Source organism: Alligator mississippiensis, chromosome 6, assembly GCF_030867095.1.
Source record: "Alligator mississippiensis isolate rAllMis1 chromosome 6, rAllMis1, whole genome shotgun sequence".
Classification (NCBI taxonomy): Eukaryota; Metazoa; Chordata; order Crocodylia; family Alligatoridae; genus Alligator; species Alligator mississippiensis.
This window is the reverse complement of record NC_081829.1, coordinates 85,634,696-85,649,048: the sequence shown is the minus strand read 5'-3', so window position 1 is coordinate 85,649,048 and position 14,353 is coordinate 85,634,696.

The window sequence follows — 14,353 nt, the reverse complement described above, 5'->3', positions numbered from 1 at the left end:
ACAATCAAAAGCTTGTGGACCTTTCCAAAAGACCTGATGTCCAGAGAATAAAATGGGCAGGACATACTATGAGAACCAATAAGAGAAGGCATGCGAGATAGATTTTGGAAGCTGAGGTGGAGGGTATCAGACCTTGAGGTAGACCGAGGCAATGATGAGAAGATTAAAAAAACTGATCTGGAAGGAATAGGTGAAGATGCAACAAGGTGGAAGGAGATAGCTCAAGATAGAAAGAGACAGAAATCTTTAATTCAGCAGTTATAGGCCCCCAAGGCGTGTGAGACCACGGAGACAAAGACAGAAAGAAGAGGTCTGATTTCATTATCTGAAAGACTACATCAAAAACCATATCATACTGAAATCCAAGCTTTTCTATTGCCATGGTTATCAAGGAGGTCTGGAGCAAATATTTGTTACTCGCTGGCAAAGACTATAGGTCCAGCTGGTAGTTCAAGAAAGATCTTTAACAGCCACAGGCATCGAACAACTTACAAAAATGTTGCAGTAGCATTAAAAGAATAGATTAGAGCTTGTGCAGCTTCATTTATGAGGTTTGTAAGGGAATGCTAACAAATTGCTAGCTTTTATGCCTGCCTTCTTCCATGGCTACACGCACACCAAAGTAACATGGAGTGAAAAAGAATCACGTCTCTTGTGGCCACTAACAGATGGACGTGTATAGGAAAGAGAAGAACACATAAGTGCTTGGTTGCTTGTGCCAGTTTCTGTGCCTTCCCCCTCCTCTCACAACTTATTTTGGACACATGCCTCCCTCCCCTGTCCCTGAATATTTTGGCAAGTTCCCTGAGACACGCAGCAACTAAATTCTAAGAGGGAGGATGGTAATTGGGGAATATTCTCCTTTTGATGTGGAAGGTAATTAAATCTTCAGTGAATAAAAAAGAAAATGAACCATTCGGTGCAACTTGAAAGGGAGAGATGTGTAGTGCCATTTCTACGCACCAGTGTGAAATACACAAGGGCATTAGGGCAGAACAGAGCTCTTTATGTTGAAGCCAAAGTTACTTGCAGATGTACTAGCACAACAGCCCATTCAGGCAGGAAACTATACAGCAGGTCATGAGAAAAACCTGTTGCTCCTGATTAAGTTTGCAAATACTGTATCTGAAGAGATTTGGGAACATAACTGCGCTGGAGGAAAGGTCTTGCTCTTCCAGTTACGACAAGCAGCCACTCTACATCAATACCAGGTCTCATTAAATTGGTATTCACGGAATAATCTTTCAACCAATGTGATACCTTTTCAAAAGAAACCATTCAATTAATATGTTTTTGTTCTTTTCCTAGATTGGGAGCCCAGTTAGAATAATGAAATCTGTTCAATGAACTTAAGCATTTAAAGAAAATATCATTACTCTGGTTTTTTTCACCGTTCTTCACCCAGTTCTCCTCAGCATTTTCAAGAGGAGATACAAATCAAGGCAATATTTATTCCACTTCAAAAAGTTTCTTTACAAGTGGGTAGAGCAGAGGTAGGAAAAGGCAGGATACTCCTGTATTTTATAGATGTGTCACAGTGATTCAAGAACTCAAGGTTAAAGGCTGCGGAGGAATCATCTCCCCATTAATCAGCACTAGGCTACAATTGTAAAACATGGCATAGTTGTAGTAATAGAGTTCTAAAAATGTGTTCTTTTGAAGTGATTCACAAACCTCATATAGTTTTCAAATGTGTATTTCATGGGCACGGGCTGTTCTACTCTAACAAACAGTTTAATATCACAGTGCATTGGTATTCCCCACCATAAGGGGAATAGCTGTAACGGGCCCCACCATAAAGGCATTCAAAGGTCAGGACTCTGGATGGGTGGGCCCATGTCTCGGTACAGAATCCTTTGCATGTTGGGGAATTAGGCCTACTACACAGGAAATGAAAGGCATTAAAAATTAACACTCCACCAACTACGAGCAACCGAATTTAGAGCTGGAGTAAACAGATGCAGTCCTGTTTAACTTAATACAAGAGAAAAGAAACAGTTGATGCAGGATCCACACCTTTGGAGGTTCAGACTTGCATGTCAAAATTTCAAGCTAGGATTTCAGAGAGTACCCAAGAGGTTTAGGACCACAAATCCCACTGATTTTAAGTCACTTGAGTGGCTTTGGAAACCCTCTCCTCAGTCACTAACACTGCATGAGTATATTTGTATTTCAGTGCAAGATACAGGCATGCAGCATGCGGGATACAACAGTATCTGGAGCTAGTTACAGACCATTGCTGGTTAATATGTTAAATGCTTAGAGGGAAACTATGTATGCATGAAGAAAGCCTAGGCTGTCCTCATTCACTCTAAAGCATGCCCTTAAATATGTTGCAGACACGAGTCTTCACTAAATAACTTGGGTCAAAGCTTCCTGAAGTAGAATCCATTTAAAATGGTAACACAGGTAAAAGCTCATCTGAACATTTTCAGTACCTCTGAAAACTGGGTGTGTGTGACACTATAACTATCACTATTGTGCTGATATCTAGGGCCAACCTTACAAAATGACAAATGAAATGAATAGACCAGGGCAGTTTTAAACACCTTGCGTTATTATTATTGTGGAGGTAACTTCAAGTGGAGAGCCATCCCATTAATGATGCAAAACACATCTAAGAAATGCCCCAGCTAAGTTACCTCTTATTCTGCAGGAACAATACTCTCTTTTCTTTTGTAGCCCAGTGATACACCCATTGAAACCAGTGGGAATTTTCTCATCGTCTGGAATGGCAAAAAGGGAGATTCTTTCCTGTTAAATTTGAAGTGGTTCAAAATCAACATAGCACAAAATTGTCCATTACAGAAAGCAGCAGTACACTAGGATATTTTATATTTGTTCTATCTTGCAAGACTTTGTTTTTGCCCTTATTGTCAGAACTGGGGTCAGGAAGAAGTATTCCTACAGGTGAAATCGGCAAGGACTGGCAAGGGCTTACTGCTTTCCGCAGGGTTGAGCATTGTCCACTTCTAAGGACCATCTGAGTATTTTAATGAACCATACTGGTGGTGTCCTTGTCCCTCCATTTTCCTCCTGATCTGTGTTTTGTGGTTGTGGTACATGAGAGGGATTAGACATATTTGTGGAGGCAGGGGACATCCGTAGCTATTCAGCCCATGATTTAGGGATACCGCCTCTGAACCAGAATTCACTGACCTGGAGGCTGCAAGTGAGAGAGGAACAGTGGAAAAAAAATAGAGGTGCACCGACATATCAATTGTGTATTGGATCACCACTGATAAAAGGGAATTTTACGTTATTGGCTCTTGGCTTTTTTTGGCCGTTGTAGCTGATAATTGTGATAAAGAAAAAAAAAATATAAATGACCAAACGCCAAGCATGACAGCAAGTTGTGCTTGTGGCATGGGGGAAGTAGTGGGTGCGACCTGATAGCCGCGAGATCGGTGGTCCTGGGCTGATTGGCAGGGGGTGGGCGGATGCAGCCCGTTTAAAAGGAAAAGCGTGCGCGCCAAAAAGCAGGAACCCACGCCATATCAGAGAGGCCTGATCACCCTCACCGGAGGTCCTGCGTCCACGAAATCCCTTCCCCCCGGACGCCCCCATCACGACTAAATTAGAGATCTCGAGTTAACAGCGAGTTTATTCTTGAAACTGCTGTAAAGGAAACCACCTATACAAAAGTGTGAGTAAAGCATTTATTTGTTACACCGCCTCCTTGGTGTTTTCTGTCGACGGAGGGAGAGACAGGAGAAGGAGGAACAAGGCCCCGTAACCCTTTCGTCCCTGGCCTGTTAGCGTAATACTTTTCTGGGTCCAACCACCCACCGTCAGGTTGGTCAATAATGTTCTCCAATAAATATAATGAATTATTCCTTCTGGCCAGGGCCCCTGGATGCCTGGGTTCCCGCTCGCCTGCAGGGCCAGAGCCCCTGGGTGCCTGGGGTCCCTCAGGAAATGGCAGGTTTCCCCTTGCAAGTGGGCAGCATCTGCTTGGGGCTGCCAGGAGCAAGATGCAAGGGAGAGAAGGGGCATGGCGAGGGGCAGATTGAGGGCCCCACAGTGAAGGAGGGAGTGCAGCAGGGGCAGGGGCTGGGGGTGCTGCCCAGCCAGGGCGGTGCATGGGACCTGGGGCCAGGAGGGGAGTGGGACGGTGCCACAGGTGCCTAACCTAAGGGACATGGGGGTGGCTCCCCACTGTGTGCACCTCCCAGGAGAGGCATGGGGGGAACATATGCCCCCAAGATTTGTGCACAGGGCGGATGTGGGCTGCTCACTGTGGGCTCAGGGCTCTCTGCTCTGCTGCCTTTCCCTCGGGAGCCCCATGCCAGCCACTTGCCCCCTGCACATCCGGCAGCAGTGGGAGCAGCGAGTTATGCTGGGCTCCTGGGGCAAAGGCAGCAGAGCGGACAGCACCCAAGCCCACAGCAGGCAGCCCGCATCTGCCCTTGCCCCGCTCAGCTCTCCTCCTCTTAAAAGCATCCCTGAGCTTAAAAATGGTGGTGATGGTGCTTGAACTAAAGCTCACACAGCACACGTGGTGTACTCCAGCTGCCTCCAGCATCACATATAACCAAATTGGTTATTGGATTGGTATCAGCTGATATGGCTGGTTAATAATCAGCTATTGGTATCAGCCAAGAAAATCTTTATTGATGTACCCCTAAAAAAAAAAATCCAGGATAATATGGCCTGACCCAGTAAAAGGCAATTCTTCTGTTCTCAGAAGAGGTAACAAGAATGTTCCTGCAGACCCATTTGGGAAAATGGTCGCTCATAAATGCAGGGGACTGAACTGGACTTGATAGTCCTGCAGATCCTGTTCAGGGTATGTTCCTTCATTTTCAATGGTTTATAGAGTCACAGACATTAGGGGCTGGAAGGGACCTGGTGAGATCATCAAGTCCAGCTCCCCCGCCCCCACCCCGACCCTGCCATAGGCAGGAAGTCAGATGGGATTAAGTGATCCCAGAGAGAAAAATATCCAGATTTTTTTTTAAAAGTCCAGAGTAAGTGCTTGCACCGCCTTTGGGGGGAGTCTGTTCCAGACCCTGGACACTTGCACCGTAAAGAACTTTTTTCTTATGTCTAGTCAGAAAAAGCACTTGTGTTTTTCATTTAAAGGCTGGTCCACAGCAATTGTTTCAACCATTTAAACAAAATCACTTAAATAAAACCCTTCCTATATCTTTCTTTAAATTATGACCCATTCCTCTTGGAAATAATTTTCTAGGAGGCAGGAATAAGGAATTGATTGCCTTTATTTCCAATGCAGTTAAGGTGATCTAAGAGGATAGCAATCGCGCTACTCTGTGTAACAATTTACTGTGAAAAGTCCCTCTTAAAATTAATTTCTCTTCTGAAAGGCAAGCCTAAGGAAAATAAAGGCAATCAGATGTGGCTACCAATACTCATCACACTGCACCCTGCAGTGCAATACAAATACACGCTTTATACCTTTCACATTATTTTCCAGAGTTAAAGTAAAATGCACACTGATATTAAGAGCTGTCAAAATCATTGCTACCGTGGGTATGGCGTATGCTTCTCTTTTCCTTACTATTTTCTGCTTCTGCTTAATCAGTCATTAGGGGAACCAAGTCAATATCCATGCAATAGACAGCACAAATTACATAAGCAAATTGCTATTCTCCAAAATATTTTACCCATCAGTTTTTTAAAAAACTTTGAAAAAAATCATGATGACCTCATTTTTTAAAACCCCAAGTGACAAGCTCACTGGCCTCCGTGCCTTAAAGTCTGTCCATATGTTTTCTCTTAAGTATGGCCAAGGAGGCATTTATCCTTTTCCAAAAAGTTACAAGAGGTTACAAGTTAGTTACAAGAAGTTTCATGCAATGATTAAACAACAAAAATTAAGTCAGCCTGAAAGTCATCATATTTGTTAGATCCAGAAATGATATTCTACTAACATCAGTCATCACTTGGAAATATTACAGTTTAGTCCTGAGGTTTCCTTAATTATACTTGCAACCTAAACCTTCTTTCAAAAAATTTTAATAATTTTATTTTTTGTGTATTGTCAAAGAATTAAAGGCTCTGAATGGTGCATATGTTTTAAGGAACAGGTTCTGATACTTTCTAATCCCAGACTACAATGCGGATGGCTCTGAAGGAAACAGAATTTATCAACAGTCACAATAACTTTGCTTTTCTGATGGGGGTGGGACTCCAAGTAGTCCTACAAAGCAGTAAGCAGGATGGGGTGCTAATGTCATGCCAGGAAACTCCCTTCTAGAGAACATGGTGACAGAAAGAAATCTTGGAGTCATTGACTCCAAGATGAACATGGGCCGACAATGCGAGGACATGGTCAATAGAGCTAACTGTACCTTGTCATGCATCCACAGATGCATCTCAAGCAGGGCCAAGGAGGTGATCTTCCCCCTCTATGCGACACTGGTCAGGCTGCAGCTGGAGTACTGCGTCCAGTTCTGGGTGCCGCACTTCAGGAGGGATGTGGACAGCATTGAGAGGGTCCAGAGGAGGGCCACCCGCATGATCCAGGGAAAGCAGGGCAGACCCTACGAGCAGAGGCTACGGGACTTGAACCTGTTCAGCCTTCACAAGAAAAGGCTATGGGGGGATCTAGTGGCCATTTACAAACTAGTCAAGGGGGACCAGCAGGCATTGGGGAAGTCCCTGTTCCCCCTAGGGCCTCCCAGAGTAACAAGGAATAATGGCCACAAATTGTTAGACAATATGTTTAGACTAGACATTAGAAGGCACTACTTCACAGTAAGGGTGGCTAGGATCTGGAACCAACTTCTAAGGGAAGTGGTGCTGGCTCCTACCTTGGGGGTCTTAAAGAGGAGGCTTGACATCTGCCTGGATGGGGTCATTTGAACCCGGTTTTCTCTCCTACCCAGGGCAGGGGGTTGGACTTGATGATCTACAAGGTCCCTTCCGACCCTACTTCTATGAATCTATGAATTGCTGGGTATGGGACCACTGGGAGATTGACATACCAACCAGGGTCAGGATGGGTGAGCAGATCTGAGGATAAATTAGGCCAGGGAGCCAAGAGGTCAATCCAAGAGCAGGGTCTAGGAGATAGCTGAATCAAGAAGCAGAGAGCAAAGTTGAAGAGCAAGCTGTAGGCAATGGGAAAGCAGTTTTGAACCAAGTTGAGTCCTGCTGCCTTGACACTAGCCTGGCTCAATCTGGGTGGACAGCTGTAAAGTGGTAACCTGGGATAAATTGGCCAGGTTGAGGTCCCAGGTTTGAGGCTGCAGCCTCACAACTAAGGCTGTACAACAGAACCATACTACAGGATTGGCCAGAGCACAACGAACCAGGATCACAGGAGGTTACTACCTACATGCCAGGCAAAGGATAAGCCCTGTCTGCAAGACTGGTTTTTATTTGAAGGAACCAGGCACTAATCCTAGCCGTTTTAAGAGATGACATTGTGAGATGGTCATGCACTGTACATGTGGCGAGAGCGGCATACCTGAAATAAGCTGGAGTGTGTCTGCTGGCCAGGCACAAATACCTGACTGAGAAGGAAAGGAATGCAAAGAGGCATGTAAAAAGTACAGGGACTGACAAGAGCAGGAGCCTGTACACTACAGCCACATGAAACCCCAAGCTAAGCCTGGGGAAAGGCTGGCACCTGTGCTTTTCTTGACATGAAGTGCACTGTCACTGTAAATTAGTGCTCTACCTTCTGGGGGTGGACTGCCTGCAAAACACCCAGGAGGAACTGTGATCAGGCTAGCTGGAGGTGCAACTTGTAAGTTTTGGGGCACCCAGCACTCAGCTCTGGGGCCACAGTACAGAATTTCAACAATCAGTGTTGAATGGGAATTTGAACACAAAGCATCTTCTAGGTACCCAGAAAGCAATGGGAAAGCAGAAGCAGCCGTAAGGACAATTAGAAACGGATTGATGAGAAATGCAAAATAGGAAGAGAACATCTACCTGGCAAGGTGGGACCACTGTGTAGCAGGCCTAGTCCTGATGGCAGCCAGGATGCCCCTTGGTGGCAAGTGACTCATGCCCCACCCCAGCTCCCAGGGGTACTCTCCCTTTTTACCTCCTCGCCTACTACTTTGATGGAAGTTATGGTGTTAGGAAGGCTGTCCCAGGCCTCAGTTCATCTCAGCCAGCGGGTACTTCCCGTGCCCAGCTGGTCTTAGTCTTACAGCCTCAGACACTAAAATGCTATTCAATATTAATCTGACGAGGGCTCCTTGGCCCAACCCAACCCTTGGCCCCTCAGGTCTTGAACTGTTATCCAGACTGCTGCCTTCCCAGCCTTAGCCCTTTTACTCTGGCTGAGTCCACTGCCCCAGACCTTTGCTCCTGGGACCCTTTGGGCTGAGCCTGCCCCTGGGCCTTTGGTCCTGTTCTGGCTTCAGCCTCGCTCAGGCTTCAACCCAGACTTTAGCTCTCACAGCCTCCACCTGTCTCCAGGCTTTCAGCCTTGACTTGGCTGCAACACCTCCTGAGCTCCAGCTCCACTACGCAGGCCTTAGCCCGCTCAACTTTGGCTGGTCTCCAGCCCTCCGAGTCCCTGACCCCAGGCTAGGCTGCTATCAGGTAGCCCTCCAGGGCCTCCCGTACAGCCACCACCCAGTCTTCCAGCCAAAGCTAAACACATAAATACAGGCAGACTACTTCCAACTAAGGTCATCCCTACTCTGGGTCAATGCCATACCACAAGACATATTTCCCCTTAGCTTTCTAGGGTAGCTTAGGTACCTGCAGGCCTGCTTCCTGCAGCCTCTCTTCCCAGGAGCTCCTTTCCTGATGGTGTCTTCTTGCTTTAGGCACTGATCTTATATGCCCCAAAGCATTGCAACTCTTCTGGTCATGAGGCTTCCCCATCACACATAGAGGGTTTTCCATTTTGCCTAATGGCCAGCCTGCCCTTCTCTGCTACAGCCTAACCCAGCTGCCTGTAGTTGATCCGGAGATCCACCCCATGGTTACTTATAGCAGTGTAACTAACTTCTGCTCAGCTGCTTGCCCACACTGTAAGGTTGGTCTAATGCATGTTCCCCTTACGTAACAGGAGCCTCTGGCTCCCTATTACACGCTGCAAAAGCTCAGCAGACTGACAGGACAGAGAATTACAGGTTGGCTTCCCATGAAGGGTAGCCTACTTATCACCCCAGCAGAGACAAAGGACAGGAAACCAAAGCAAGTAAGAGAATGCCAAGCCAAGCAGACATCCTGCTACAAAGAAGCCAAGGAGCTGAGGCCACGATACACAGTGGTTTATTTAGATCTGAGGCCACGTGTCAAATAGCAAAACAAAGCAATGACACACTGTACTGGGACACAGGCATTATGGGGTATCTATGGACTCAGCACAGTGGTGAAGACAGTTAAAAGGCAACAGAAGAGTAAAAGAGCACCTAGGCAGACCAAGGAACCAAGACAGGAGTCAAAGGACTTGGAAAGTGCTACAGCCATCACCTGGCCAGTTGTAGGAGGGTAGGGACAGATGCTGCATTTGTTCCTAGATAAGTTGTGCCTGTGTTTGTCCCTGAACAGAAATATCCCAGGATTGGTGTGTACACACACCATCTTTCTAATCAAGGTTTACTACGCTGCTGCTTTTCTGCCATTGATTCAGTGGTGCAATCCCAGGATACCCATTCAGACATACTTTGTGATGTCCCTGGGTACACTGCTAGTATTCCTTATCCTACGAACCTTTTTAGGATTTATCCTGGGACAACAGACATGGATGCCTGAATGGCTGCACTTTGTACAAGGATAAAATGGTTTATTCAAGGATAAATGGGTTGTCTGTCTGTAGCCAAAGAATAAGAAATGAGTTTTATGAGCAATACATTGACCACAGGAAAACTACAGGTTGCTGCACTCCAGCCCTCTAACACTTTCAAAGAGGAGCAGTGAATGAATCGCCCTTCCCACAACCTGAGCCATGATCAGGGATAAACAAGAGCAGCAGAGTAAGAATAGACTATATTCCTGCTTACTTCCCCCAAGCAGCTGGCGCAAAGGCCCAGAGATTTGAACCCTTATAGGCTGTAAACACTGTAGAACAGAGGTTGCTTTTTTCCTTTGTGTTCTGTGCAGCACTGAATTTGTTCAGGAAACCTAAATAAGCCTGAAAATTTACGTGAAAAAAAAAAAAAAGGACAAAACACCATTTTTTTTCTATGCTCCACCAGTGAGTGTTGGGTACCTAGGCTCTTTTGAAAATCCTGCTAGGCACCTAGGTGAACCTTTAGGCATAGCTTAAAAAAGCTGGCATTTATCCTTTCCCTTCCACAGTTCCTGATACATGGAAGAAAAATGATAGTGCTTCTTAGACCATGGGAGGGGCAGGAGCTGAGAGGATAAATATACTGAAGACAGTAGAAGGCTCAGATATATGGGCCCCCCTTTTCTGTCATAATTATCCTGGAATAGTTTCTATGAAAAACCCTTGTAAATGAAATCACTGCAACTTGGGACAACTGCCAGAGGCTATCACAGCAGACAATACGCACATTTAGAAATCAGTAAGGCAGGACACATCTAGATAATTATGGAGGCTATAATACATGCTTTACTAATTAGTTCTATTCACCATGCCAAATCACCTAATGCTGGATATATCCATGATTGCCCTTGGGTATAATTGGGGCAGGAATAAAGTCTTTTTTACCTTCCAATAATGCAGCATTAGGATGATCTACTTTCTGAGTGTAATACAGCACTTAGCATATTTAAGAAAATCTCTAGTACCTGAAGAGACTTTTATCTAGTCCTTTGCCTTTTGTGTCTGCTTAGATTGCAATTTGGGGAGGGAGAAAAGAGGGAGGGGGACTTTACCCCCAGTACAAATTTCTACTGCTCCTACACAGTGGGGCTCTGATCCTGTCTGGTGCCTTCAATTTCCATGAGCAATAAAAAAAATCTTGTGATTATATCAGGGGGAGAAAGAGACTGAAACTGTGCATCTTTGCTGTGTTTTTAAATATATACATGTAGAAAGTTATGGCTTGGGGATATATGCTGGAGTGCTATACTGACACTGAAAGGAGAGCTTTAGCCTTTCTTTCTTGTCACTAAAGACACTGAACTGTCCCAGTACCATGCCATAAGTGGGGATCACATCAGCTAGAAATTCTTGTGGTCCTCTCATTGAAATGGGACATCTAACTGCTCACTTTGGCTACTTGCCATTTTACCCCTTTTTTAAATGACCTACCTCCCTCTCCATGGTATGTGGTTGCCACAGCCTGCCACTGCCAGACTGCCAGGGAGGATAACACAGCAGATCCAGGGGGCTCAGCTTGTCATGTAAAACACAGAAAGCAAACCCAATGCACAGGGCAAAGGCCTGAGATGTGGGGCTTTATGTTTATAACTTTATTCTATTACTTCCCAATAATGTCACCAAGCAGTACAAGGAATTGGAGGTAGCACTAGTTTCACAAAAAAATCAGTATTATCAAGTGCAAACCTGTTTCTCCGGCACGATGCAAGGAAGGGGAAAAAACCCTCTTGCTTCATACTGTTTGTCAAGTCCCTTTGATTAAGTCTTACTTTTCCCTGTTCACTCCCTGAGTTCCCCCCAGTTCTCCCCTCCCCGCCCCCTTCCACCATCCCTAGATTGCGCATTAAGCAACAATAGCACAGCCAAAAGGCCATTATGTAGATTCATGAATATATAATTCAAAATCAAGCCACCAAAACATTTGCTCTTACTTTTTAACCCTATTGTTCCCCGCATGGAAACGTTAAGAGACAACAGCGGAGGAGATAAATATGGCCCACAAAAGTTTTCCCACAGCCTTTAGCCTCTTAACTATTCTAATCCCATTGAGAATACTGATGCCTGGGAGACAATGAGGGAATCCCAAACACAGCCCGGAGGGGCCGTCCTCCTGCTGACTGCCCCCTGGCAGCACACAGGGGCTTTCTAGAGACCAGCTGCCCGTTACCATGGGGAGCCCCGGACCAAAGGGCAGCACTGGGCACCGCACTTAAACACTTTTGACCAGCCACATGTTTATCAGAAGAAAGGGGAGAGTTTCCATTTAAAGCATCTGTGTGCTGATTAGCTTAGGAAAGAACCCCCCCCCCCCCCCCCGAGTAAGTTAGGTTTAAATCAAATGCTTTTATGCTTTGAAGAGTCAGGGGCTCAGCCACAGGACTGAGAACGATGAAGGTCTTGCACCCCTCCAGCCTCATTCACAAATCTAATATTTAAATGTTAGTTTTAAACAGTATATTTGCTTTTGCCTTTAAGGCAAATTGCTTAGCAGTGACGTGACGTAATCGTCATTGTTATTTGCATCGGGATAATTCTCGTGGAGCGTGTAGAGGAACCAAACCACCTGACTGCAAACACGGTCTTCATGAACTAAACATGGGAAGGACCGTTCTCTTCAACCGGGCATGCTGCCTCACTGCTGGTTTTCTCTGCTTTATATAATCGAGCAGACTATTGAAGCATTTTTAAAGCACTTTTAAAGTATTCCAGTCCATAAGATTTTATAGTCAGCCTTCGGGTATGAGGCATGGACTGTCTCAATACCTTCCCCAAAGCAAAAGCAACTATTATTTTATTGTATAATTCATTGCTGGTTATAAGTCAAGTAGATCAACTCACAGCAAGCACACTGGCACTGGCAATTTGCTCTTTCCAATCCTGCAGGAAAAACACAGTCCTAGTTATGAACTTGCACATGGGCAGATAAAAGCCCTGGAAGTTTACTGTTGTGTCCCAATCCAGCACTTCAATTTAACCCCTGAAAGATATTTCCAATAGTGTAAGATCAATAGGGTGTTCAAAGGGTGTTTCTAGATTCCTCCAACAGCTCTTCATGCCTACTCTTTTGAAGACCCAAGTAGATTGGAATTATATAAAGAAACCCTTACATTAAACAGAGGTACACGCTGGTACATTAAGTATAACAAGGAACTTCTTTTTTATCTATTCCCAGGCAGCTGGAGTTGATAAGAATACAGAAACCATATGATGTTCTAATTAGCTACCTCACAGGCAAACTAGATAATTAACCTCCATAGTCGCTAGATTAAAATATTGTGTAAAGTAGGCATCTCAAACACATCCAGCAGTCCACGAACAACTGAATGATGTGCTAATTTGGTTAAGTTGCTCTTTGTGGTGAAGTACTGTCTTTTGCCATGGTAACAGCAACAAAAGGATGTAGACTGACTGCTGTGGTCCTGTCTGCCCGGGGATCTCGGCTGACACTTTGCAAACTTATTCAATTCCAGAAAGGAATTTATTGTGCAAGCTGATTGTTTTAGATCCTACCGTCTCCCATGAGGACTAGGGCAGGGTGGGAGGAGGGGGAGAAAGACAAAGATCAGTCAGATGGAAGAAAAAGGGAGGATTATGAGTGGAGACCATCCCAGCTCTAGTAGAAGGGGAAGAAGCTCAGCAATTGCAGTTTGGGGAGGCAGGCAGAAGAAAGTAGCAACCCCTCTTGAGGTGGGTGCTCCTTGCAGGACAAAAAGAGAAAGGGAAAGAGAGGGCCATGGCATGGAGGAGGGTAGTGGGGGAAGACAGGTGCGGCTTGTAGCCACGAGGGAGGAAATATCCGTGCTGCATTCCCTGTACATAAGGAGGACACCAGCAATGGTTGCTGATGGCAGCGGAGAGGGAGAACAGAGGCTTGTGGTTGCTGGCTGTGGGCAGAGGGAAAAGGGGAAGCAGGAACTTGCTGCAGTCTTGAGGAGGAGGGAGGGCAGCCACCAGCCTCACTCACTGATGCAGCTCAGAGCCCAGCAATGCCAGACCAGGGTCTGCTGGGGAAACGAGCAGCTGGCGGGCTCATACCACTGCTATGAAACCAGCCCACCCCTTCCAGAGCGGTTTGGTTTGGAGCTAGTACTGCATAGTCAGAGAGAGAGCAGCTGGCCTGGCCAAAGCTTGCTTAAGGCAATGAGGTAGGTGAGACTCAGTTTGAAATGTGGACCCTCCACCATCTTCTTCCTTCTCATCCCTATGGAAAACTTCAAAGCAATTCATTCAGTCCTCCCACCTCACACAAGGTCTCTCTCTTGAACCTCCATGTCCTGAGATTACTGCAATGTGGCACCGTGCCCAGTGACAGGAATAGGTTGAGCCAAAGAATTAGGAAGAGCAGAACTAGGGAGATGCTTGCAAAGGGCCTCGGACAACTCTGTCATTAGACCAACGTCATTCAAAACAGGCTCATTACTAGCTTTCTAAAACTCTCAGCCAAGTATGACACCGCTCATGTTTTTACATTAAAATCGAAAGGACAATGAGTTTGCTTCATTTGAGAGAGATTTATAGGAGATTTAATAAACAGTCTGTAGCAATATAGTGGCAAATCCCATGTGAACAGAGGGAGAGTCGCAAAACCCCATATTCTTGTATGGTACTACCATGGAAATTGGCCTT